Source organism: Lutra lutra, chromosome 10 (genome assembly GCF_902655055.1).
Source record: "Lutra lutra chromosome 10, mLutLut1.2, whole genome shotgun sequence".
In the NCBI taxonomy this organism is placed as follows: domain Eukaryota; kingdom Metazoa; phylum Chordata; class Mammalia; order Carnivora; family Mustelidae; genus Lutra; species Lutra lutra.
Window position 1 is genome coordinate 98,052,105 of NC_062287.1, and position 14,715 is coordinate 98,066,819.

A 14,715-nucleotide genomic window follows, 5' to 3' on the forward strand; every position below is an offset into this window, starting at 1 on the left:
TGATCCCAGGGTCCTGGGATCAAGCCCTGCATCGAGCTTGGCATTGGGCTCCCCAAACCCTAACCCTAAACTTGCTCAGCAGGGAGCCTGCTTCTCCCTACCCCCCTGCTCCCTCTCTCTCTGTCAAATAAATATACAAAAATCCTTAAAAAAAAATGTTTAAAGTAATTACCTAAAATTGACATTAAAAGCCCTTAAATTGGGGTGCCTGGGTGGCTCAGTGGGTTAAGCCTCTGCCTTCGGCTCGGGTCATAATCTCAGGGTCCTGGGATGGAGCCCCGCCTCAGGCTCTCTGCTCAGCAGGGAGCCTGCTTACCACTCCCCTGTCTGCCTCTCTGTCTACTTGTGATTTCTCTCTCTCTCTCTCTCTCAATCTGTCAAATAAATAAAAGTCTTTTAAAAAAAAAAAAGAGGTTTAAGAGCCCTTAAATTATAAGTAATATTGAAAATGACGTCTCTCTCATATCTTAGCTCATTGGAAAAAAAGACCAGACAATTTATTTGGATTTTATAGCATAAGTGCACAGGAATTTTTGACTCTCTTCTTTTGATGTCAGAGGAGATGTCATTTTTTTTTTTTACTGAGTTATAGCCAACACATACTATTATATTAGTTTTAGTGGTACCGTATTTTAAGTCTTGAGATAGATATATTGTTGTATCATCCTAATCAAAATTGTACCAACCTACCCTCCTCCCACCAGCAGCATATGACACTGCTGTTCCCCACGCCACTGGATGAGTGGGCAGCTCTGTGGAGGGACAGAGAGGCCGGGCAGGCCTGGGCGGTGGACGGCTGGGCAGCCCTGTGGCCTCAGTGGGCTGGGCGGGCTGCCGAGGGGGTAGGCATGGTGCTAGTGCAATCTCAGGGTGAGCAGGCAACAGGAAACGTGGGGGCTGAGTCCAGAAGCTGAGTCCACAGAGGGGGACACGACCCCTGACCTCGCAGACCCCTTAACCTCTGCCTCAGAAAACTCGAAAAGAAGGGACTGACACACACATACCCCCACCCCACCCCCCACTTTCCCAGCAACCGGCCCCTCACGGGGAGTGACGGAGGTGTGGGAAAACTCAGGCCTCAGACCCAGAGCTGGGAAAGTTGACCAAAAAGAACTGAGCCCGTGTACAGAAATGGCCGTCTTGCAACTTCCTCTCACAGTTGAGACACTGGGAGAGGCTCCTTGGGCCACAGCCTGCATTGCTTGGGCCGCTGCAAGCTCCCCAGCTCTGGGCAGAGCACTGGGCCGGCTCTTCAGTGCATGAGGACCACCGGCAAGACCCCTGGCCTCACAGGGCCTGTTCTCGAGCAGGAAAGACAGGGATGAGCGCGTACTTGGGAGTGTTTCCCTGCAGGCTGGCAGGGGTGAGCGCTCCAGGAAGAGTGACTGGCCGGCTGAGGAGCAGGGTGGGCGGGGCGGGCCCTGCAGACAAGGGGCTATTTGAACAAACTCTGGAAGGGAGCGAGGGAGCAAGCTAAGCAGACACCTGGGAGAAGAGCTCCAGGCGGGGACCCCAGGCTGCACAAAGTGTGAGCCAGGAACAGCAGGGCGCTGGTGGGAGGGGAGGGGAGAGGCTGCCAGCCGGGGCAGGTGGGGCCCGAGAGGAAAACCCTGTGGACATTCCATTTGGACTGAGTGAGACCCAGGGAACACGGCAGGCAGGATATCTTCTCTCTCATTCGCATCTGAAGCTGGTGCCATTATCTTCCCTGGGATGCAGATGAGGACATGAGGCCCAGAAGTGGCCCGAACGTCCTGGCTCAGCCCACCTGTGGCACAGGCGGGCCCTCCCCCCAGGTCTGCCAGAGACCCCAGCCCCTACCCACAGCAGGTGCTCAGGAGGTGCTCGTGGGCCCCCACAGAGGGGAAAGAGCCAGCCTGTGTTGAGCCCCTGGGGTCTCCTGGGGTTCACTCAGCCCACCTTCACTTGGTCCTGTGAAGCAGGCATTTCTTCCCGGGGCTACTACAGAGACGGGGGAAATGAGGCTCAGGTGGCTGGGGGTGCACCCAAGGACACACAGCTGGTGAGTAGGTGGGAGGTGACTGCTGTGGCCACGGGGCCACTATCCCTACCTCAAGGTTCTCCCCTGGGTATTTCCCTACCTAAAAATCGTCCTTAGTTCTTGCTTGTCCACAGGCTGCAGGACAAAGCTCTGAGGCCTTTGCGGGAGCCCCTAGCACCCAGGGTCCGCCTGATTCTCCAACCTCCCCCGCCCCACGTGGACCAGCCCCACCCCCACCTCCAGCCAGAAGACACTACTCAACATTCCCAGAAGCTCTTTCTCAACCCGAGACCTTGCTCACAGGCCCATCCCTTCCACACCCTAAGGCCTCCGTCTCTCATGGGCTCTCCTCCTCCTCAGTCTCTCATGTGCCCCTCAAGACACACCCTTCCCGTTTACCTCCATCTCTCCCCACCCCCACCCCCACCTCCACCCCTGCCAGTCTATCCTCTTACCCTGTGCCAGCCCCACCACTGGGCCAGCTCCCCAGCCCCGACAGCCAAGAGGCACAGCTCTCCAGAGTAGCCCAACCTCCTCCGAGGCCTGAATCTCGGCCACCTCTCCTCACCCCGTCTCCTGATGACCAGGGCTGTAGACCGGGAGCTCACCTCCTGGCCACATCACTCAGCCTCCGGCACCTCAAACCCACCGCCACCCACAGCGACTTCCTTCTGCTCACCACGGGCAGCCCCCCCCACCCCTGCCCTGCTCGCTCACTGAGGACGAGACAGCTTCCTCTCCAGGCGCAGGCCCCCTCCTCAGTGGAGCCCCTTCCACCGTCCTCTTCTATCTAGGTACCCCCGGATCCTTCTTCAGGGTTGGCTCTGCAGCCTCTGCGCAAGTTCCTTCCCCAGAGGGAAGCTCAGACAACTCAGTTCTATAGAGGGAGCAACAGGACCCACTTCCCAGAACTGGCCAAAGCACTGAAAGAGAGAATTTGTGTCAGTCTTTACCTGATACACAGAAGGGTTCATTCAGCTCCCATTCCCCTCACTGGCCTCCACATACACTTAGGAGTGTGGTTCTGGAGACCTTGATAGGAATTCTGTCCCTGCCCTTCATTCTCTGTGTAGCTGAGAGCAAGTCACTTCTCAGGGCCTCAGTGTCCCCACCTGTAAAATGGGGACAATATTTGGCCACACCTCACGGGGGTGTGAGAATTCGGATAGAAAGTATGATGTTCACGGGCGATGTGCATGCCCGGCGTCCCTCCAGCGGGAGGAAGGCTCAGCCCCGTCCCTGAGGGCTGGGGATCCCAGCAGAGCTCCTCTCCACAGCCTCCTTGGGAAAACAGAAATGTGGGGACCCGGGGATCGAGGAAGCCAATGGGGCCAAGCCCCAAGATAGTCATGCCCCTCCCTCCTCTGCCCCAAGACACTTGGCTCTAACCCTCCCTGTGTGAGCAACCAGCTCCTGGGAAGAGAAAGCCAGACAGAAAAGCAGCCCAGGTCTGGAGCAGGGACCCTATGATAGGCGGAGGGGGCCTTTTGAAAAGAAAAAGGAAAGGTAATAATTATACAGCAGCCATCGTGGGCCCAGCACACTGGATCTTTACAGCAAGGCTATAGGACAGGGATGATCTCCATTTCACATATGAGAAATGGGGCTCAGAGTGGACACTCTTCCAGGTCACAGCGCAGAGAGGACCAGACTCCGGATTGGACCCAGGCTTGTCTCACCCCAAAGCCCGCGCTCTCAGCCCAAAGCTACCCAGTGTATATGCCATGAGTCCTTGGGAAGGGGTCTCTATGCATATGACGGGAGGCTCCTGGGGGGAGTAGTGGTGGGGGGCAACTTGGACTTCAGAGCTGTGAGACCCAAGGCCGGTTTGAGGATGTCCAGGGGTCTCAGGTGGGGGTGTGGGCAACCCAGGGTGCAGAGCAGAAGGCACGGGGCCTGGAAGGAGTTAACTGCATGAGGGGCCTGAGTGAATCAGAGGCTCCGCAGGCTGCGATGGAAATTCCCTGTGCATGGCGTGTGGTCACCCAGAAAAGGGAAATGGTGCTTTTCGGAGCAGGGGACGGCGGGGGCTGGAGCCCGGGAGCAGACGCCTGGCCGGGTGGGGCTGGCAAGGGTGTTGTGACCAAAGAGTCCTGGCCTCAGGCTCTGCTTAGGCCCTGGGTGGGAAAAGGGTGGCGAGGAGCCTCCAGACCAGGCCAAGACTGGCCATTCTATGGAGTGCCCATGGGCCCTGAGGGATGGGTAGGAGTTCACCAGGCCCAGAGGAAGGAAGGGCACTCAGGCCGTGGGAACTGTTGGCACCAAAGCATAGGGGTGTGACTCAGCATGAGAATCTGTCCCCCATGCTTTTTCTGGGGAACTCTTTCCTGTCCTTCAGGGCCCATCCCAAGTGATACCCCTTCCCACCCCAGGAAGCAACATCTCTCCCTTTTCATGTCCCAAGGCCCCAGTTTCCTTCTGGGAGCTCTCCGAATTCTGTAACTCAGCTGCCTTCTCCACAGGGCGGTGGCCAGGGGGCCACGTCCTAGCTTTAGAGACAGCTTGCCCCCCAGCTTAGAGTTGGCACTGAGTGGGTGCACGGTGTTTGTGAAATGACAGTTCCACAGAAGAGGACTCTGACACTCAGGTTAGAAACGCATTCAGCCAGCCGGCTCTGACTGATCTGGGGTCGGGGCAGGCTTTTGCCTCACCAGGGACTTGGTGGGAGAAAAGAAACAGGACAGGCTCTTCCCTCAGAGCCAGGCAGGAGCCCTGAGCACAGAGAACCCGGCCACGGGCGGCCATCTGACAACTGTGCCGGTCCAGAGCCTGCTCCTCTCTCAAGCACCAGGCCGGCCCTACTCCTGCCTTGTCACAGTGCTGGGAGCTGTCTGTCCTGCCACCAGGGAGACTGGGGTAGGAGAGGTTGCGAGAGGCAGGCAGGGAGACAAGGGGCTTGCTCTTGAATCTGAATCCAGGCATGTTCTAGCTGTGTCGCCTTGCACACGTGGCTTCCCCTCTGAGCCTTGCTTTCCACTTAATGGTGGAGGCAGAGCGGAACAGGCTTGTTTCTGGGGTCAGAAGGAACGAGCTGGTGTAAACTGTGAAGCTCTGCACCAGCGGGAGGGAGTCTATTACGGGTAATGAGTGTTGATTATGTGGCCTGTCGTCTCTCCTGGGGACAGTCTCCGGCTGCAGGGCCCTCCGGTTCCTAAGCAGGCTGTGCTGTGGCCTCAGGCCCAGTGTCTGTCTGTCCCAGTCCAGTCTGCTCTGCACCGCATGAGGGACTGTGCCTCCACCAGCCCACAGAGCGAGCGGGGAAACTCAGCACAAGGAGAGTCGCATCTGGGTCCCCTTGTCCAGAAGGATGCCCGCTGAGATCCCCAGGTGCCCAGAGTGTCCCTGAGGCGCCCAGACTCCCTGGTTCCTGTGGAGGGTAAGGGTGCCCAGAGAAGCCTGCCTCAGGAGGACAGACGGCCAGCATGGTGGCGGCCATTGGCATTGGAGCTTTTCCAAGCGCAAGGGGAACTGAGAAGTGTGGGAATGCGCCTGGCGCAGCCCGGGTGAGCTGGGTGCGGGCGGGAGGGGCTGCTCCCAGAACTCCAGACCACCTGGGTCCTGGGGCGGTGAAGAGGAGAAGGGGACCCTCTGGCCAGAGACTGTGGGGTTGGGGGTCACTAAGAGGTGTTTGCAGGTTGTTGACACAAAGCTGGCCGGGCCTCGGGCCTCGGGAGGCTGGGGAGTTGTGTGGAGAAGGAAAGAGGAAGCCATGGGGAGAGGGGGATGGGACTGCCGGGGATGGAGTGGGGGTGGGGGCTGGGGGCCTGGAGCCACGTCGCCACCACTTCACTTCTCCCGGTTTCGGTTTGTAAATAGCTGCTGGCCCCAAGCAGGCGGGATGGGCTCGGCCCCAGCTGTGGCCTGAGTCCAGGGGCCCAGATCTGAGTAGCTGCTGATGCTCGGGCCCTGGGTTTGAGGACCCCAGGAGGCAGGGAGGCTGGCCTGGCTTTTGGCCTGGGTGGGCAGGTTTGGTGGGCCCAGCACTGGGCAGCCCCGACCTGTGGTCACTGAGGTAATGCAGCTGGGACAGAACTTGATGACTTGGCCACACGGGGCTTATTTATAACTGGGCCTCCGTGGGCAGAAGCAGCTGCTGAGCCGCCAACTCAGCACTTGGGCTGGCCCAGGCCACCAAGGCAGGGGACAGAACAGTGGGGGCTAGGCTGGCCCGAAGGCCCCTCCAACGGGGCCGCAGGGTCTTGCGATCCTCAAGGCCTTGCTGGCTGGAACCAGTCCTTGTCCTTTCTGTGCTGCCCAGGCCTTGAGGTTTAAGGGTTCTACACGCAAGGTGGGTGTCTCAGAACCTTCTAGACCAAGAGGGTGTTGGGATTCAGTCAGTGGACTGGTCAGTTCCCTTGGCCTCCAAGCAACTCTTCCCTTGGCCTGCAAAGCAACTCTTTCCCCAGAAGTCAGGCGCTGTCAGCAAACTCAACAAGAAGCAGAGTCATCTCCCCACCCCTTCTTGCAATAGCTGGGCTTAAAAACAAAACAAGACACATTCGGGAAGAGGGCAATGCCATCTCCCAAGGCCTGGCCTTCATGGTGAAGGCTGACAGAGGGAGCCCTCCTGAGGCTCCCATGTTGCCCCACATGGGGCATCCCAAGATGCCCCACATCTCCTTCTTGGGCAGGAAGCCCTGGCCCTGCCCACCCCCCCACCCCCGCTCTGAAAGACCACTTATCTTTCATCTGAGTAAGAACGTGAGGGGGAGCATCAGTCCCCTTCCCAAAGTTTGCAGGAATAAAGAGGTTCCTAAAGTATCCCCCGCAACACATACCTTTGAATCTTCCCGATCAACCCTGTCACCTACTGCTCTCTGTCCCATCAACACCCTGTCTCCCCAAGTTCGTCCCGGCCTTCCCATCTCCAAGCCTTGTTCCAGTCTGGCCCCCTGCCTGGCATGCCCTTTCCTTCCCCGAGACTCTCCAAGACCCCTCTCTGTCAGAGCCTATGCCAAGCCCTGCTCTGGGGCTCCCAGCCTCAGTGCTCGCCTGTCTCCAAAGCAGAGGTTCCTGAAATATAAAATTCAAGGGTCATGTCAGAATTGGAGCAGAAATGGGTGACAGATTTTAGATGGGGGGTGCCACAATCACGACACAAAAGAGGAAGCTAACGCCTGGCGTGGGTCAGGGATGGCCAAAGGCACTCAGTGAGCAAAGGACAGAGCTGAGACCAAAACTACGCACCCTGACTCCTGGCCTAGAGCTCTGACCCCCGGACCTCTGACCTCCCGGGCCCTAACTTTGCCTTGCGTGACGGCCCCGTCCAGCCCCTTCCACTTGGTCAACGCTCCTGGGGATGGGAGGAATGGGGACCTGGTGTGGTGGCACCTTGGGCCATCCACCCCCCAGGTCTGGGACCCGGGATGGCAGGCCTGCTTAGGCCCCTCTGGGCAGGGTTGGGGTGCCCGGCCCAGAGCCGCCCGGGGCCGCAGCTGCCCTGTTTCCACATCGGCAGTAGCAAGTCCGGCGCCTGAGAAAACAGGAAGCGCCCAGTCACCACAGGAAGCGTGTGTGCGCAGCCTCCCCACCCCCGGCCCATTGCAAAACGCCAACAGCCCCATTACCACAGGCACCACACAGTGGCGGGCAGAAACGCTCTGGCCGCCAGGCCTCCTGAAGAACTGGACAGAAAGACTCCAGCCCTCACTGGCCTGGGCCAGGCCACAGGGTGAATGCCCAGCTGTGGCCTCAAGGAGCCCGCGGTCTCCTAGGGTTCACGCCTCATGCCTTACTCTGGATTCTCAGCCTAGTCCCAGGCCGGCCTATCCTAGGCCTGCTTTGGCCATCATTAAATCAGAATACCGGGTGAGGGGTCATAGGGAAGCCATTCATCTGACCTGGAGGCTGGTGCTGGAGGACTCTGGGCCTGGCCTTCAGACCCTGACAGGGCCTGATCCCCAAGCCTCGCTGAGGCAGTTGGCCTAGATCCCGCCACCACCACCACCCCGCACCCCGCCCCAGGGAACCATCTGCTGTCGAGTCCACACCTGCCACACCCTCTGCCCAGCCCCAGCCCTTCCCAACCTCAACCTTGCTGGCCCCTGGGGTCCTGCCTAGGCTAGCCCTTAGGAGACCTGGGCCTTTCCTCATCCCGCCCTGTCTGCCCGGACTCACCTCCCATTTCTGGCCACCCGGCCTCAACCCCTGGAAGGAGATGGGAGTGCAGCAACGCTGAGGCCCCGCGCCTGGGGAGGCCTGTGCTCCTCCAGCCCCGGGGACAGCAAGGAAAAGAGAAGAGAGCAGAGCATTTCATGGCTATAATAAATCAAAGGGGGAAGTCAGAGCAGGAGAAATAAGAAACTTCCCTACCCTGGGCACAGGGACCTGCCGGGCAGCCGCCCCTGGCTCCCCATGGCCTTGCCTCCTCCCTCCTGCCTCCCTGGCCAGGGCCCAGATCTGGTACTTGCTCCTCAGGCCTAGGGACCCCACCTGCCCAGAGACCTCCTGGGCACCTGGCAAAGCTGTGCACCCCCGGGTGCCTCTAGGGTTGAGGCCTCAGTTTCCTTCTCAGGGACACAGACATCCCTGGGGCGTGGGCTGGTTTGGAGAGAGAATGGTCAGGCTGCCCAGCAGAGAGGGCTGAAGATGGCCAGTGCCCATCCGGACAGGACAAAGGGATCAAGGAGATGAAGGGAAGGTGTGGCGTTCTGGGAATTCCTAGTGGACAGCCGGGCTTGGCTGGACAGGTGAGATGAGACAGGAAGGCCAAGGTAAGAGGCAGGAATGCAGAGCAGAGGGAGGGCGCGGCAGGGCCCGGGATCCCACTGAGCCTCTGAGATCACGCTGCTTCACTCACAACCTCGTCAGGTAGATAAGATGAGAAAGCGGCCGTGACTACTGGGATTCCAGGCTACAGAGCCAGACAGATGGGACAGCACGCAGTGCATGACCCTGGCCAAGTGACCTCACCTCCCGCCCTCAGTTTCCCTACTTGGAAAACGCCTACCTTGAAAATCTGTAAAGGCAGACAAAGGAAGTCATGGAATGGGGCTTCAGGGAGCTGGTGGGGCCTGCATCCTACAGGGGCCGCCACTCCCATCTCCTCCCAGAAGCACCCACTTCCTCCCTCCTTTCCCTTTCACCTGCCCGAGGTGGGGTGAGAACATCCACTCCCTGCTCTTCTCTGCACCCCAGGGCCCCTGGCCTCGCTCTGACCTGTCCTGATCTGGGAGAGTGTTAGAGTTGGGGTTCCCAGCCCTACCCCAAGGCACTCCCTCCATGAGAGAGACCTTGGAAGCCCAAACTCGTGCCCTGGCAGGACTCCCCTCTACTGTTCACACATCTCCGGCTATCACACAACACCCCACTTCCCCCGGCAGACAGCCACATGGGTCTGAACCACCTAGGGCATTCACGAGGGGCTTTACACACATAACATCTCATCATCCTCACAGCTGCGGGTCTCCTTGCCCCCATTTCAAATATGGGAAAGCTGAGGCTCAGAGGGGAGGAAGGTCAGCTGGCCAGAAAGGAGCAGCTCTGAGCATGAGAGCTCAGTTCTGTCCGCTAACCCAGTGGAAATCCTGTGCAGACCATGAGGCAGAACAGCAGCCCTTTGTTTGCAGAAAGACTTTGAGCCTTTTGGGGGGTCACTGCTGCCCAGGCCCTATGGTCATAGCCTCGCCCCAGCTCCTCTTGCCCTGTCTCCATCACCAGAGTCTCGAGCTTCTCCTATTCCAGGTTGTCAGATGTCAGGGCTGGAAAAAGTCCAGACTCGGGTGCCCATGAGAGCAGAGAGATTAGGGAAGCAGAAAAGGGGAGCAGTTACCTGAATCAAGCCAAATGCTCTCTGTGGCTCCCTGCCCTACGCATGCACACCTAGCAGGGGCGCTTAACTTCCTGGGGAGAAAGCCCCAGGGGAGACGTGTTCCCGTAGTTAGAAGCAAGGCATTGGTGCCAGATATTTGTGGGTTTAAATCTCAGCTCTACGACAGAGTCCATCCCTGGGTAAGGGACTGAACCCTAGAACAGAGAGAAGAATGCCTCTCTTGGCTTGGAGATTTCACAGAAAGGAAGTTTGTTTCTAAAAGCCAGGGCTTGGGGCACCTGGGAGGCTCAGTGGTTTAAGCCCCTGCCTTCAGCTCAGGTCATGATCTCAGGGTCCCGGGATCGACCCCCACATCGGGATCTCTGCTCAGTGGGGAGCCTGCTTCCCCCTCTCTATCTGTGTGCCTCTCTGCCTACTTGTGATCTCTCTGTCAAATAAATAAATAAAATCATTAAAAATAGATAAATAAATACAAGCCAAGGGCTCAGCCCCCCCCTTCATGCATGGTCTCAGGTAGCTTCGTAACGGCTCTATTATTATTCCTCCCATTTTACAGATGAGGAGTCTGAGGTGAACGAGTCTTCCCCAGGTCACACAGCTGGGTGGGGGCTTGAATCCCAGTCCCAAGTGACTAAGTCAGAAGCATTTACACCACCTCAGAGAGGTCCCCCTTCCTGCTCTCCTAGGAACTGTTGTTCTCTGCCATGGCCAGCCCACAGGGTAGGGGGCCCTGAGTGACAAGTTCAACCATGACAGGGTGGCCCTGCCCAGCTGTGGTGCAGTCCCCGAATGGCTGACTGCCCTTGCTCTTGGGCTGGGCTTGCGGATGGCTTCCTGGGCACACAAGGGGCTGGGACCAGCTGCAGCAGGGACTCCTCCAGGCGGCTCCCCGGCCATATTGTTTGGGGCCACCCTACCCTGTAACCACGATGGGTGCCTGTCTCCCATGGAGGGGTATAAGTCCTTCTAGGGAGCCTGCTGGTAGGGCAAGCAAAGGGAGAAGCCGGACTTGAGCTTCTCTCTTGTTTAGGCACTTTCCCAGGCCCTGGGAGAGGCCTCAGCAAATCTGTATTGTGACTTTGTAGTCTTTTTCTTAAAAAGGACCTCAAATTGTATAAGCATGGTGTAGCTCTGTAGAAGTCAGAGCTAGGGCTCTATGAAACCTAGCTCTATCCCCAGGCTGTGGACAGTGGAAAGTGTTCCATCCTCCTCTTCATCTGTATTGTGTGACCTTAAGCGAGACCCCCACTTTCCCATCTATGCAAGGGGGATGAAGCCTGGCGTTTCGCGGGTACAGCAGGGGCAATGAGAAGGGCTCAGGGTACTCATCCTTTATGAAAGGCTCAAAATCTATAGAGGGCTTTCACCAGCCTGTACTTGTTCCATCTCCAACAGCCCAGAGGAGTAAGCGGAGCCTCCTACCCCCGCTTTCCAGCTGAGAAAGGGAGGCTGGGAACTGAAGGCGCAGGCCGGAGCCCCTCCCTCCATGCATTCCCCCCAACCCCGACCCCAGGGTCTGCACCCAGGATGGCGAGCCCGGCGTGGGAGGAGTGGGGAACAGAGGATGCGGGGACCGCTCGGAGGAGGCAGGGGGAGGAGGCGGCGTCCCGCACTGTCTCACCGCAGGACCGACCTCGGCGCTTATCTGCTCGGGCAGCTTCCGCCCCCCCAGCCCAGCCCCCCGCCGCAAGCCGGGCCCCCGCCCCCCGCCTCCGGAGCGCCCGCAGGGGGGGGCGGGGAGGGGCCCTCCCCCGTCGCCCGCCCCCAGGGAGCGCCGAGCCGCAGCGGGCCGCTGCCCGGCCGAGCGGAGAGGGGCCCGGCCCCCAGGTGAGGAGCCGGAAGTGATCAATAACGCCGGGGCGGGGGGAAGCTGGGGGAAACGGGGGGCGGAGGGGGGCACCGGCGCGGGGAGGCCTCCTGGCTCCAGCCCGCCGTCCTGGCCTCCCCTGCCCAAGCTGGGAGGGGGGCCGCGAGGGTAGAGGAGCGGGGTTCCCCAAAGCCCCGGGAGCAGGAGGAGCGGTGGGGGGCGGTCTACGCAGGTTTCTGAGCGACTCGAGCCCCCCACCCACACGCACACGCGCGCGCGCACTAGCAACGCCCACGGGCGCGCTGGCACAGATGTGGGAGGGAAGAGAGAAGTGGAGACACCTTGGAGAAAGTGAAAAGCCAGCCACAAAACAAAACAAAACAAAACAAAAAAAAAAAAAAACAAGAACAAAAACGGGAGGAGATGCCCGCCACATGCGACCGGCAAAGTTCAAGCATCACAAATACCTAAAGAACTTTTGGAAGCCCACGGGGGGTGGGGAGGAGAAACAAGGAATCCGTCAGAAAAATTGCTAAAAGACATGAACGGGCATTTTTAAGAAGAGGAAGCACAAGTGTTCGGTGACCGTCTGAGGGATGCTCCCGCTCATTGGTGTTGAAGGAACCACAAGGACGACCAGGGTGGGATGCTCTTTGACGCCACTGGGAGGGCAAAAACGAACCAGCCCGGCAGCACCAAGTGTTGGAGAGGAGGTGGAGCCGCGCAGTCTCGGGGGTATTGCTAGTCAGCGGCTTTGTAACCGCTAGAGAGAACAATCTGGCCTTATCTTATAAAGCCGAGGCCCAGCATATCCATACCCCACCCCCCCCACCCCCCAGGCATAAAAGAGAGACCTTGGCAGATGCTCCAAGAAACCCTGGGCAAGAACGCCTTTTTATTTATCTTTTTAATTAACACATAATATATTATTTGTTTCAGGGGTACAGATCTGTGATTCATCAGTCTTACACAATTCACAGGGCTCACCATACCTTCTCCAGTGTCTGTCATCCCGCGACCCCATCACCCCCCCCCCACCAATCCTCAATTTGTTTCCTGAGATAAAAAGTCTCTTATGGTTTGTCTCCCTCTCTGGTTTCGTCTTGTTTCATTTTTCCCTATAGCAAAAGTCTCAAAGTAACCCAAAAGTCCACCAACAAGAGATTGGGCAAATAAATTACAGTGGATCCATCCACACAGCGGCACGTGGTTCAGCAGGTCAGCAAGCAAATGAACCAATTTCACATAATAACATGAATGAATCTTACTTGATTCATTGGTTTGAGTGAAAAAGCCAGTCCCAGAAAACAAATACTTGCCCTTCCTGTGAAGTTCAAAACCCAGCCAAACCGTATCTCTACAAATAGCAATGTTGGTTCCTTCCTTCTAATACTTTTGTTATTAGGAGATGATAAAAGACTTAAGAGTAAGTTTGAGAATTTAGGAGAACCGGTAGAAAAAAAAAATTTAGTTGGTTTACCAGGTATCAAAGCAATACGTAAAAATAATTTGCCTTCCCGTGGGCTATCAATAAATCATCCAGAATGTAATGCGAATTATCCTATTCAAAATAGCTGCAAAAATATAAGATACTTTAAAGCAAATATTAATAATTATGCAGGTCCTAAATGAAAACAATTGTAAAACTCATTGAATAATGTAAAAGAGAACCTTATAACAACTTTTATTTTCCTTAGTTTTATAAAAGAGCCAAGCGGAGCCTGAGTGGAGCGTGTGACTCTTGATCTTGGGGTTGTACAATCAAATTCCACATTGGATGTAAAGATTACTTAAAAATATAATCTTTAGGATGGCTGTGTGGCTCAGTCGTTAAATGTCTGCCTTCGGCTGGGGACATGATCCCATGGTTCTGGGCTCAGCGGGAAGCCTGCCTCTCCCTCTCCCATGCCCCCTGCTTGTGTTCCCTCTCTTGCTGTGTTTCTGTCAAATAAATAAATAAAATCTTTTTTTTTAATAAAGATTTTATTTATTTATTTGACAGAGAGAGATCACAAGCAGGCAGAGAGGCAGGCAGAGAGATAGGAGGAAGCAGGCTCCCTGCTGAGCAGAGAGCCCGATGCGGGACTCGATCCCAGGACTCCGAGATCATGACCTGAGCCGAAGGCAGCGGCTTAACCCACTGAGCCACCCAGGCGCCCCAATAAATAAAATCTTAAAAATAAATAAGTAAATAAATTCTTTAAAAATCAATCAGTCAATAAGCCAAACTTGTCTTTCCTTCCAGAAGCCTACAGGGCAGGCGAGAATGCAGGAGACAGGACTAAGAACCCCAAAGACACACAACACTGAGGGCCTTCAGCCTGGACAGATTCAGAAAGCTTCAGGGAGGGGCAGGCTTGTAAACCTGCTAGATTTCAATCAATAGACAGCAGAAGGGGAAGAACATGCCAGGCCTGCCAGGGGATGGGAAAGGGGTTGTAAAGGGGGTTATAAAGGCAGAGAGGCCGGACAGAAAGTAATGAGGCTTGGCTGCGCATGGGCTGCCTGGGAAGGGTTGCTAGGGGAAAGGGGGGTTGCTATGGAGTTGCTGGGGCCTCATCTGGCCAGGGCTCAGGATTTGGAGGAGAGCTAAGGCTACTCTAGGAAGAATGACTTGAGAGAGGGTTAAGGTCAGGGGTACCCCAGGGGGAGGCTTGGTATGGAGAGGTGGAGCCTGAATCCATTGTAAGAGCATCCTCATTTCAGCTATGACTTTGGGCAAGGTGATCCCGGCCCTGAGCCTCAGATGCCTTTTTACAGAGGTTGCTGCCCGCCAGTGGACTCCATGGAAAGCCCTGAGAAGGAGGCCCACATTCTGGAAGCAGAGAAAATGTGCATCAACCCCCAGCCTAGTGCATCTAGCACTGCACTCCCGGAGGAGGGGTAAGGTTGTCATAACATTGGCAATGCCCAGCCGTGATGGTCTTGCAGTGACCGGCTTCTCCTCAGGCCCGGGCCCAGGGGCAATCCTACCTTTTGGAAATAGAGGGCTGAGACCTGGTGGCTGAAAAAGCCCCCACTAAAGAGACCAGAGCCAGGAAGAATGTGTTAAATTCAGACCCAGTGAAGTCAGAGAAATGGGTCTGCAGCCCGCCCCCCAATTCAGACGCCTCCCTGCTACTCATATCCAAGCAC

At 56.9% G+C, this 14,715-nt stretch overlaps 1 long non-coding RNA gene and 1 pseudogene across 1 annotated transcript; one reads left to right on the plus strand and one right to left on the minus strand.

The window, feature by feature from the left end:
- Positions 1-333: 333 nt before the first annotated feature.
- Positions 334-8,241, minus strand: LOC125080054 (uncharacterized; annotated as a pseudogene).
- A 3,120-nt stretch (positions 8,242-11,361) lies between these two features.
- LOC125078967 (uncharacterized) lies at positions 11,362-14,444 on the plus strand. Its single transcript, XR_007121023.1, has 3 exons — positions 11,362-11,600; positions 12,141-12,221; positions 14,341-14,444. It is a non-coding gene; the product is annotated as an uncharacterized LOC125078967 (long non-coding RNA).
- The last annotated feature ends 271 nt before the right edge of the window (positions 14,445-14,715 follow it).